The following is an 11,037-nucleotide window of genomic DNA, read 5'->3' as shown; positions in this document are numbered from 1 at the left end:
TGCTGCATCTGTGCGAACCTTTGTGTAAGGGACATCATCTGCGTAATCCATTTTATTTCATTGTACTATTTCTATAGCTCATGCGCCTCTGTTTCTAGGCATTTTATGTTCAGTTCCTCCATTAGAGTGGTGAGGACCTTGAATGACTCTTCAAATAGTTTGGTTCATTCCTTCACTACACTGCTAATCTTCACTATTCCTATTGTAAAGGCATTGGTGCACTGCTCTTTCACCTCTAGCAGAGTTGAAGGTTGCGCCTTCAGTTGCAGCTCAACTATCTGAAGGTTCAGCCTTAGTCATCTCTTCTTTCACCTCGTGCACCACTATTGCTAGTCTCCGGATGCACACCTTTACTTGTTGCTCTGCTGGGATGGCCGACTTAAGGACCATTTGGCAGGCTTCTTCAACCACTTGCACTAACTTCCTATTCTTTTTCATAACCTCATCGCACTACAGGCTTAGTTGTTCAATATTAATTCATTTCTCTCTCACCACTTAGAGAGTGCGGCCCTCCCTAGCCCACAGTTCTACAGTTACTCCATCCTGCAGAACATACAACGTCTCCTAAGGGAGCGCAACCATGTTTATCCAAACTCCCTTTCGTGCACTGACCATAGGCCTATCGGCCTCATTTTCTGTAACCAGTGTCCCCTCTCATAGCACTATAGTGCTAGGCATATGGGCACGGAAAATTTCCTCAATTACGGTGTCTACTGTGAGGCTGGTCAATAGAGTACCAGCCAGAAGAGTGCACACCTGCAACTCATGTATCTGTGCCAGGAGGGCCCCCAACACCATCTGATTTTCCTCTGCGAACTGTTGGAGGGCCTTCGTGGTGATGTCCTGCAGCGTCTCTCCTATGTCATGGAGACCCCCGTCATGTTGGGTTGTTTTATATTCTTTCCATGACAAGCCCACATAGTTAACCAGGGGGTTAGAGGGGGGCAGAGCCCCCCACTTCGTTGCACTGATTGCATAGCGAGGGGTTCATAGGGGATTAGAGGGGTGTAGGTAGCCCCCCTCTATGGGTTCTGGGGTAGCACCCTCGAAAATTTTGTTTTTCGACCCTATGTTAGGTTGGGCGGACCTATCTATGTTTTTGTGCATGATTTTCGCACATGGTTTTGGGCGCAATGGTTTTTGATCCATGGTTTTGGACGTGATGGTTTTTGGTCCATGGTATTGGATGGTTCAGCATGTACAAATATGTATTGTAACATTGAAAAGGATATAATGAAAGATCAAGATGGTAGTCCCGGTTTTGGGATCCAAGGGAAATATTTGTGTATATATGTTTTGTGTGTTATGCTCTCGCATTGTTTATTTTCTGTGTTTTAGAATTCGTATGCAGGTAATTTTTTGTACGGGGTTAAAACCTACCTTTGGTATTGGATTTGTTTTGGCTTCAAGGGGATGCCTTTGTTGCTGAGGGATTTCACTCAGGCCTGTGGTAGACCTTGTTCAGTGGGAGATCTACGGGATTGATTCTGGTGGTGAAAAAATATGGCAAGTAGTGGAAAGATAGAGATTGAGAAATTTAATGGTCAGAGTTTTGAGTTATGGAAACTCAAGATGGAGGATCTGTTGGTGGATAAAGATCAGTGGTTCGTGGTAGATCCAGGTACTAAACCAATGGGAGTGTCTGATGAAGAATGTAAGAAGTTGCATCGGAAGGCTAAGAGCACAATACGATTTTGTGCCTCATATTCAGTATTGTTGAATGTATCAGGCGAAGCTACGATGAAGGCATTGTGGGACAAGTTAGGGACTTTTTACCAATCTAAGTCTCTGGTGAATAAACTGTTCCTGCGGAAAAGTCTGTATAACATGAGGATGAAAGATGGAGACTCAATCACAAAATATTTGAACGCATTTAATACTGTGCTAAGTCAGTTATTATCTGTTGATAATAAATTTTTAGATGAAGATAAGCGGATCAGTTTGTTGTGTTCTCTACCAGATTCGTGGGATACTCTGGTTATTACAATAGGTAGCAATACAAATGCCTTTTAGTTTGATGAAATAGTTTCATCCTTGCTGACAGAGGAGATGAGACAAAAAAATATGGAGAGCCAGAATGGTGATGTCTTGTCTGTACGAGGACGATCCTAGAACAGAAAAAAAAATAAGTCATTGAGTGGGAGATCTAAATCTAGAGGGAGATCTAAATCTCCAGAAAATCCTGTAAAGGTGGCGTGCTGGAAATGCAGAAAGGAAGGGCACTACAAAAGGGACTGTAAACCTAAAGCTCCTGATAAAGGAAAGGGATCTGATGATGGTCCTTCTGCAGAGGTGAAAACCACCTTCGATGAAGGTGGGGATGTGTACTTGGCTTCTTCAAGTACACACGTAGATCATGAGGCATAGTTGATTGACTCAAGTGCGTCCTTCCACTTCACTCCCCATAGAGAGTAGTTTTGCGAGTGTGAGAAATATGATGGTGGTGATGCCTTCTTGGGGGATGATAGGAAGGCTAAAATCATTGGTCGTGGAAAAGTAAAGATGAAGTTGCGAGGTGTAAGGGTTATAACACTTTCAGTTGTTCTGCATATTCCTGCATTAGCTAGAAATCTGATTTCTGTAAGAAAGTTGGATGATGTAGGTGTAAAAAAAGAGTTTGAGAATGATACCCGCAAGATGGTTTCGGGGGCACTGGTTATATTGATGTGGGGAGTTAAAATTAGAACTCTATATAAGCTGCAAGGTAGCACTGTCATTGATGGGTGCAATAGTTTTGTGGTTCCTGAAAGTGGAGTAGAAAATCTAGTGGTCTCTAGAGAGAAGGTGGTAGCCACATCAATGCAAAAGTTGAGTGAATCGAATCTCAAGAAGGTTTGCATGCTCAAAAAATCACCCAACCATTTTCCATGTTAGTTACAAGTCAGTCAAGGTACCCTCCCATGACATGCAACCCAATTTTTGTTTTCCTTGGAAGGGATCTCATGCGCAAAAATCCAGGGATGACAAAGAGATTGGGAGGATATGGCTGAGCATGGTGGAATTTAGAGTGAGCTTTGATTGGTGGAGTATCATGTTTTGGAGGCCCCCACAGCCACATCACCTTGAATATTCATTTCCTGCAAATTCCAAATGGAGCACAAGTCCTAAAACATCATGAATATAGGGCGCTCAGAGGACATGGAATCTAGGTGGTTGTGTGGCAAGTGGTGGTTCTGTGAGGACCCCACATACACATCACCATAGAGGTTTGTCGTTGAAATTTTCAAAGGGATTACTCTAATAAACATTCAAGGAGATGGCTTGCAGGAAATTAGAAATATTTTTGACAACTAAATACAAAATTCTTGTCTCGGTCCTTTAAATCTTTCAAAGAAAATTTACAAAAAAGCTTAAGTCTAGGACCCCTCTTTGTCCATACCCATGACAACATGGACCAACCATTTCAAGACAAATGACTCATTTTGGTTGGCTCATAAAGGTGACATGGAGACATAGTGACATGATGATGTCAATATGACACCAGTGGGACATGTGACATTGATGGGGATGTGACGCATGGCATGCAGATTTGGCAGTTTTGGGTGGCCAAGTGGGAAACAAGTAGTTGAGACATGGCATCTGTGAAAATGTGTAATATAGCATGGGAGGTAGGTAAGCAAGGAAGGAAAAACATGTGACCCTTAAATATATGGGGAGATATGTTGGGATGAGGCAGAAAGTATAGGTGGCTAGCCCAATCCACATAGACCAATGAACAAAGAGCAAGTCATTAGGTGGAGTTCCTCATATGACACATAATCTTAGTATCTGGAAGGTGAGAAACCTTAGTGATATTTTAATGGGTCACATGTTGTTAGTGTAATGATTTCAGGAAGATGTCCGAAAAATGCTTCACTTAAGTCATTGATGAGAAGTGACCATAAAAACAATATCTGGTTGTTTACGCTTCATATCTAGCATAATAAAATGAGAAAAACATGCGACAAAAATATTGTATGCGATCCAAAACAGAAAACAACAAGAAATATACGATGTAATAACCCAATATAGAAATAACTTTTAAAATGAATAACCTTTTATTAATAACATGTGGTGAAGGAGTTCTACAACAAGGGTTTGTGAACCCCCCTCCATGGGATGGGTCCTTTGATGTCCTTCTACTTCAATGTTCAATTCTCTCTCTCAATGTGTGAAAAACGCAAAACAAAGATTGGAACTCAAGTGGGAGCTTGAATGCTAGAAGACGATAATGGTGACGATGATGTGATCATGGTGAAAAATGAATGTAAAACTCTCTTATTAATAAAAGATTATTGGGTTGACCTTGAAAATGGGAAATAATAAAATATTATTGCCAAAATAAAGATCTAACCATTAGCAATACTTTATTATATTTTTTGGAGCGGGAAAATATATTCAAAATGGTCAAATATCTTTATTTAAAAATAATTAAAAAATAAAATGATTTATTAATTACTTTGCAAGGAATAAGAAAGGTGTGAAATTGAAATAATTATTAAATAGCGATTTAACAATTATTCTAAAAATATAGTTAAATAATAATAAATTAATAGTGATTTATTTAATTATTCCTAGGTAATTTAGTCAAATGTGACAAGGAATAATTATTAAAATTATTATTTAATAATTATTCCTAGAGAACATTAAATAAATAAAGATTTATTCAATTATTCTCATGGGGTTTTGTAATTTTAATCATAAATAGTTTAATAAAAATGGTTTACCAAATTATTTCTAAGGGTGAAAATGATTTTACTATGGTAAAATCAATCCTACATGGTGTATTTCAATCCATCTAGTGAGAAATGACTAGGTGATAACGTATTTCCCCCCAACATATGAGTGTTATGAGAAAATCATATGAGGAAAATATGTTATAGGTTACACTTCCATGAGACGCCAAACGGGAATTGGGGGGTGGGAGAGAGAGAGAGAGAGAGAGAGAGAGAGAGAATTGAAACAATTCAAGGAAGATGGAAGGAATGGAGGGGGTGAGACCTACTAATATGATATATGTATCCTTCTATTTTGGAGTACATGATCTCCAATGAGGCAAGGGGGGCATACCCATACTTGCCGAGATAACTGAGTTAAAAGGATTATGGTGCCGCCAAAGATGTCGGTATGAGCAACAAAGTACATGATATGTTGGAATCAATGGGCCAGAAGATAATGTAATGAATCCCATATACATAATGTGCATGGAAAAATAGAGGGTAAGACTCAATACAATAACATCTGATTACATGAGATAGAATTCCCCTCAAGCTTACATGGTGAGGGAAAATCACAACAAAAGAAGCTCTACTGAAAAGTAAATGGATCTAAAGATATGAATGGATCATCTAAAGGAGACATGCATGCAGTGGGCATTGTAAGTGGCTAAAACCAATCCCATCAAATCTGTGGAACTACATCTGAGGCAGGATCATAAGCGGTGGACATCCAGGCATGTGGGGGGCTTCCTAAAGGACCACCCCCTCATGAGGTCTATTAAATCTCACACACTCCCAAGAATCATTGGTACAATTTGTTGGATCACGAGACCATCAAGTGTATGATTTTGAATCATGCAATAATGAGCTAGAGTCGATCACGTGAGAAACAACCAAGTCAAAGGGAAATGATGATTCCCTTTGCTTGATCTAAGGTACCGAACAATGATGAGAGATGGAACTAAGGTACACTACCCTTTAGACCACACTTATAGAATAAATGTGTTGAAGTTAACATAAGAGGGCCCGCTAGAGTTTAGGCAATGATGAATCCTCAACAAAGGCCCAAGGGATCATAGTAAAGTGACTGGTGGACTAACACCAAGGATGGTTATGGAAGGAGACAATATAAGAGGCACACTGATGAATTCCATTGTTAGAGCATAATATGCATGGTTGACCTAGAAGTTACTGAGTTGATTCTAAATGGGATGGTTTATTAGTCACACAGAGGCTTTTCAAGGATAGATAAATATAACTAGAGGCAAAAATGTGAAAAATGGGATGAATGTGATGCAAATATGGATGGAACACTATAACTGGACTCAATGGGACTTGGAACAAACTCCATGAATGCATAGGTGACTTGTCTCGGATGCTATGAACAAGGGTGACTCGATGATGTTTCCACATGGGGGAGGCTAAGAGGGGACCATAAAAACATGAGTAAGTAATGGTTACTCATGAAGAAAATAAATACATGAGTGAACAATTGCAAAGGTAAAGTGATACCAAACTACAGATGGCTCATATGAAGAAATTTGTTTTCAATCGACGGAAAAATGAAACCTCATGGAAAAAATGGCTTCTTGGTGACATATGAAATTAAAAAAAATAAAGGGATACATTATAAACTCAGAGAGAGCTTCCCAATGGTGCTAATCATTTGTCAAACTAAGCTATAGTTTGGTCGCAATGGGCGATGGAGAAACTAGGGTTTTTCCTACAAAAGGGCTTTGTGCCCTCAAATCCAATTATTTTGCATAGTAGTCTATTGGAGAATTTAGAGCGGAGGAGAAGACCCTAAATCTTGTGGAGATCATATCAGACAAACCAATCATCAGAATTTAGATATTGTGACTTTCAGGTAGATGACCATAGTTGTCTTAAAATGGCCTTAATTCTTTTTGCAAGGATGGTGCCTAGTGAAGAATTAAGGGAATATGAGATCATCAGAATGAACTACTAGTAAGGATATTGAGCCAGGGAGAGTAAGTTTTTCTACTTTGTTAATGAGCTATCTCAACTATTTGTACTTTTGGAAAGAAATGCACTTGAAGGTGTTATTGATTTGGTGTTATACATATGACTAATTATTTCCCAAGTATATTCATCAAAAATTTATGTATTTATTGGTCATTAGATGTTAGGAGCAATGCTTCAAAATCTTGAAAAGTTAGAAGAATTGTAGAAATGTCAAAGTGGTGGAGAAAGGAAAAAAAATGAAGGTAAAGTTGATTTTTTTTCTAGCAGGTTGGTGAGGTCAAAGGTGATGAGATTGGCCAAAATGACCGAACCTTCGGCAAGCTTCGCCCTGAGCCAGTATTCTATGGCCCTCTAGTAACAAATCAGGGGGGTTGGGTGGTCGGTCAGGTTAGGGGTCAAGATGATACCAAATCAAATTTTTACATTTCTTAGGGAAAGGTGAGGTCGACCTTAGGTAGGGGGTCGAGGGTTGGGTACTATGTTGAAAAAGAAATACATGTTGCATTGTGGAAGTGGCGCAACCATGGATTTATTTTGATTTGTGACTCCAATGAAGATCTGTCCACAATGGCAGTGCAGGTGTATCAAGTGCCATGTGGGTCTCACTACAATGGGGTGTGAACATGTTATCTTTGATGTGGACCACTGCGTGGCTGCCACATGGAGGTCACATGATGTGGCAAGGGTTAGAATGACCTATCTTTAAAGGACTATAACTTTTGATCTGTAAGTGATTGGGATCAAATTTATATTGGTGGAATCATCTCAACAAGGTGAATGCAATGATGTTTCCTATTTGAAGTTTTGAGAAAGTTGGAAAAAGTTAAAATTTTAGACCCGATTCCCATAATCATACCTTGATAGTTGGGTGAGCGTAAGAAACAGCTCCGCTAACTCTGGTTGGGTTATCTAGTTGGGTTCTGGGGTTGGGGGTGTGTGTTACAAGTCAATTTAGCATCTTTAAGTCACTGTAGGAGAATTGAAGAAAAGGTTGCCACAGGTACATAATTTCCTACATGATCACAACTTATCTTATTAGTCTTTTATTCCATCATTCAATTTAGTTTTGTGCAACAATAGAGTACTATTGATTTCCTTGCAACATAGGGTAGTCCTTTGACTACAACAAGTATATTTTAAATTCCTACAACTTTTTGTTCTTGCCTTTCCATTCCCATAGCTTTATTTTATTTTACTTCATGTAGCTTTATTATTGTTATTTCAATTCTTTCACTTTTATTCTTGTATTATCACCTCCTATGATGCCAGGCCAAATGAAGTGGCCATTGATTGGCATAACCACTCCTCTCACTTGATGACAAAGATAATTGTTTCATATATTAGTATGCATTGAGAAGAGGAAAAATATTAATTGCATATACAATGTATAATACTAGTCCTTTGAGGGTGTTGAATCCATATATGTAGTAAACAAACAAATTCAAACCACATAAATCAAGATTTAGCCACAAATTGTTTTGCGAGATTTGGGCCAAAAATGGCTAGTAAACTCCAAAAAGTCGCACTTAAAGACTAGTCCCTTTTTTATTATTATTGTTAGAAAAAAATAAATTGATCTTTTATATCACTAATATTTTATCATCTTCACATTGTAATTAATAATAATAAATAAAACACACAACCTAAAATTTAAAAATCTAAATATAAAACACTTATAATGAGTTGAGGATATAATAGAGAATGTGTTGTGATAAAGCTAGCCTAGATCCATCTTAAGTCTAGATCTATGTGTGCCTAGAGGGATAAAATCTCTCAAGGTGAAAACTTCTTTTCTCATCTCAACATTTGAAGAAAGGTTTGCACCTTGAGAAATATGATCCCTCTCAAATCTTGATAGATCCAAGATCCATCCTAAGTCTAGATCTATAAGTGCCTAGAGGGATCAAATTTTTCAAGGTGAAAACATTTTTTCTCAACCCAACATTCAAAGAAAGGTTTGCGCCTCAAAGAAAATGTTATAAAATTAAATTCAAAGAAAATATCTATGAAATATTTTGAGTGTGAAATGAGAGATGGTTTTTTGGCATGTTGTATTGATAAGCCATGTTACTGTAACAAAGCCTATCCACATGTTAATAATATCCATGGAAAAGTGGATAATACGTATATTGTGAATTTTTTTAGTGTAAAAAGTTATTGGTAATTTTATTAACCACCATAGATACATCTTACTTTGGATCTACCAAGGGCCGAGAGGGATCAAATATCTTTTCAATCTATACTCACTATATTTGATCCCTCTCTGTGCTTTTAGTAGAACGAGACAAAAGATGTTTCTATGTTGGTTTAATTCCCCCTTTTAAATAGGCTACATGAGGCGAATATCATGGAACAATACCATTGATTGTCAATAGCAAGGGTCAATACTATGTGCCATCTTTATTTTTATTAATATTAATATTAGGGTTAATAATGTTTATTTGCATGGTATTAATAATAATTTGGTCCATGGTATTAAAATGGTATTAGGCCCAAAGGCTTCACCTAAATAAAACCTCTTTTTTGAATCTTCCTAAATAGAAAGAGGTTTATAGACTAAATACACAAAGAGGTTTTATTTATTTACCATCTCTCTAGTTTATTTTTGTTTTTATTTATTTACCATACCTTTGGAGTAAGTGTAAAAAGAGGTTTTATTTATTTACCATACCTCCACCTTATTTATATTTTTATTTATTGACGATACCCATTTTTTGGGTGTTCATAAACCTCTTTATATTGTAAATTTATATTGTGTTTATATATGATAATAATTAGATTGATTTCTAAATAAGACCGACATTACATTAAAAATGTCTGTAAGTGATTGGGATGAAATTTATATTGTTGGAATCATCTCAACGAGGTGAATGCAATGATGTTTCCTATTTGAAGTTTTGAGAAAGTTGGAAAAAGTTAAAATTTTAGACCCGATTCCCATAATCATACCTTGATAGTTGGGTGAGCGTAAGAAACACCTCCTCTAACTCTGGTTGGGTTATCTAGTTGGGTTCTGGGGTTGGGGGTGTGTTTTACAAGTCAATTTAGCATCTTTAAGTCACTGTAGGAGAATTGAAGAAAAGGTTGCCACAGGTACATAATTTCCTACATGATCACAACTTATCTTATTAGTCTTTTATTCCATCATTCAATTTAGTTTTGTGCAACAATAGAGTACTATTGATTTCCTTGCAACATAGGGTAGTCCTTTGACTACAACAAGTATATTTTAAATTCCTACAACTTTTTGTTCTTGCCTTTCCATTCCCATAGCTTTATTTTATTTTACTTCATGTAGCTTTATTATTGTTATTTCAATTCTTTCACTTTTATTCTTGTATTATCACCTCCTATGATGCCAGGCCAAATGAAGTGGCCATTGATTGGCATAACCACTCCTCTCACTTGATGACAAAGATAATTGTTTCATATATTAGTATGCATTGAGAAGAGGAAAAATATTAATTGCATATACAATGTATAATACTAGTTCTTTGAGGGTGTTGAATCCATATATGTAGTAAACAAACAAATTCAAACCACATAAATAAAGATTTAGCCACAAATTGTTTTGTGAGATTTGGGCAAAAAATGGCTGGTAAACTCCAAAAAGTCGCACTTAAAGACTAGTCCCTTTTTTATTATTATTGTTAGAAAAAAATAAATTGATCTTTTATATCATTAATATTTTATCATCTTCACATTGTAATTAATAATAATAAATAAAACACACAACCTAAAATTTAAAAATCTAAATATAAAACACTTATAATGAGTTGAGGATATAATAGAGAATGTGTTGTGATAAAGTTAGCCTAGATCCATCTTAAGTCTAGATCTATGTGTGCCTAGAGGGATCAAATCTCTCAAGGTGAAAACTTCTTTTCTCATCTCAACATTTGAAGAAAGGTTTGCACCTTGAGAAATTTGATCCCTCTCAAATATTGATAGATCCAAGATCCATCTTAAGTCTAGATCTATAAGTGCATAGAGGGATCAATTTTTTCAAGGTGAAAACATTTTTTCTCAACCCAATATTTGAAGAAAGGTTTGCACCTCAAGAAATATGATCCCTTTGAAAAGCTTGATACATTGAGAATTAAGATGGATATGGGTTGTTTAAATATTAAGTTTATTTTTTAGTTTATTTTTTGCTTTTATATAATTTCACTGAGACAAAATGTTTTAATTAATATTTTTTTTATATGTAATTTGACCTAGTCAAAACGTTTAGATAACATAATATAAGTGGACCTTACAACAAATTGAGAGTTTCTTCTTGGGAAAAAAATCTTAGTGCCTCTGGGGAAAAAAATGTAATAAAATTAAATTAGAAAAAAATATATTTATAAAA

The sequence above is a fragment of the Pinus tabuliformis genome, chromosome 8 (assembly GCF_031772625.1).
Source record: "Pinus tabuliformis cultivar Carrire ecotype Pingquan chromosome 8, CPIR1, whole genome shotgun sequence".
NCBI lineage: Eukaryota > Viridiplantae > Streptophyta > Pinopsida > Pinales > Pinaceae > Pinus > Pinus tabuliformis.
The sequence above is the reverse complement of the archived record's forward strand: the minus strand, read 5'-3'. Positions refer to the sequence as shown.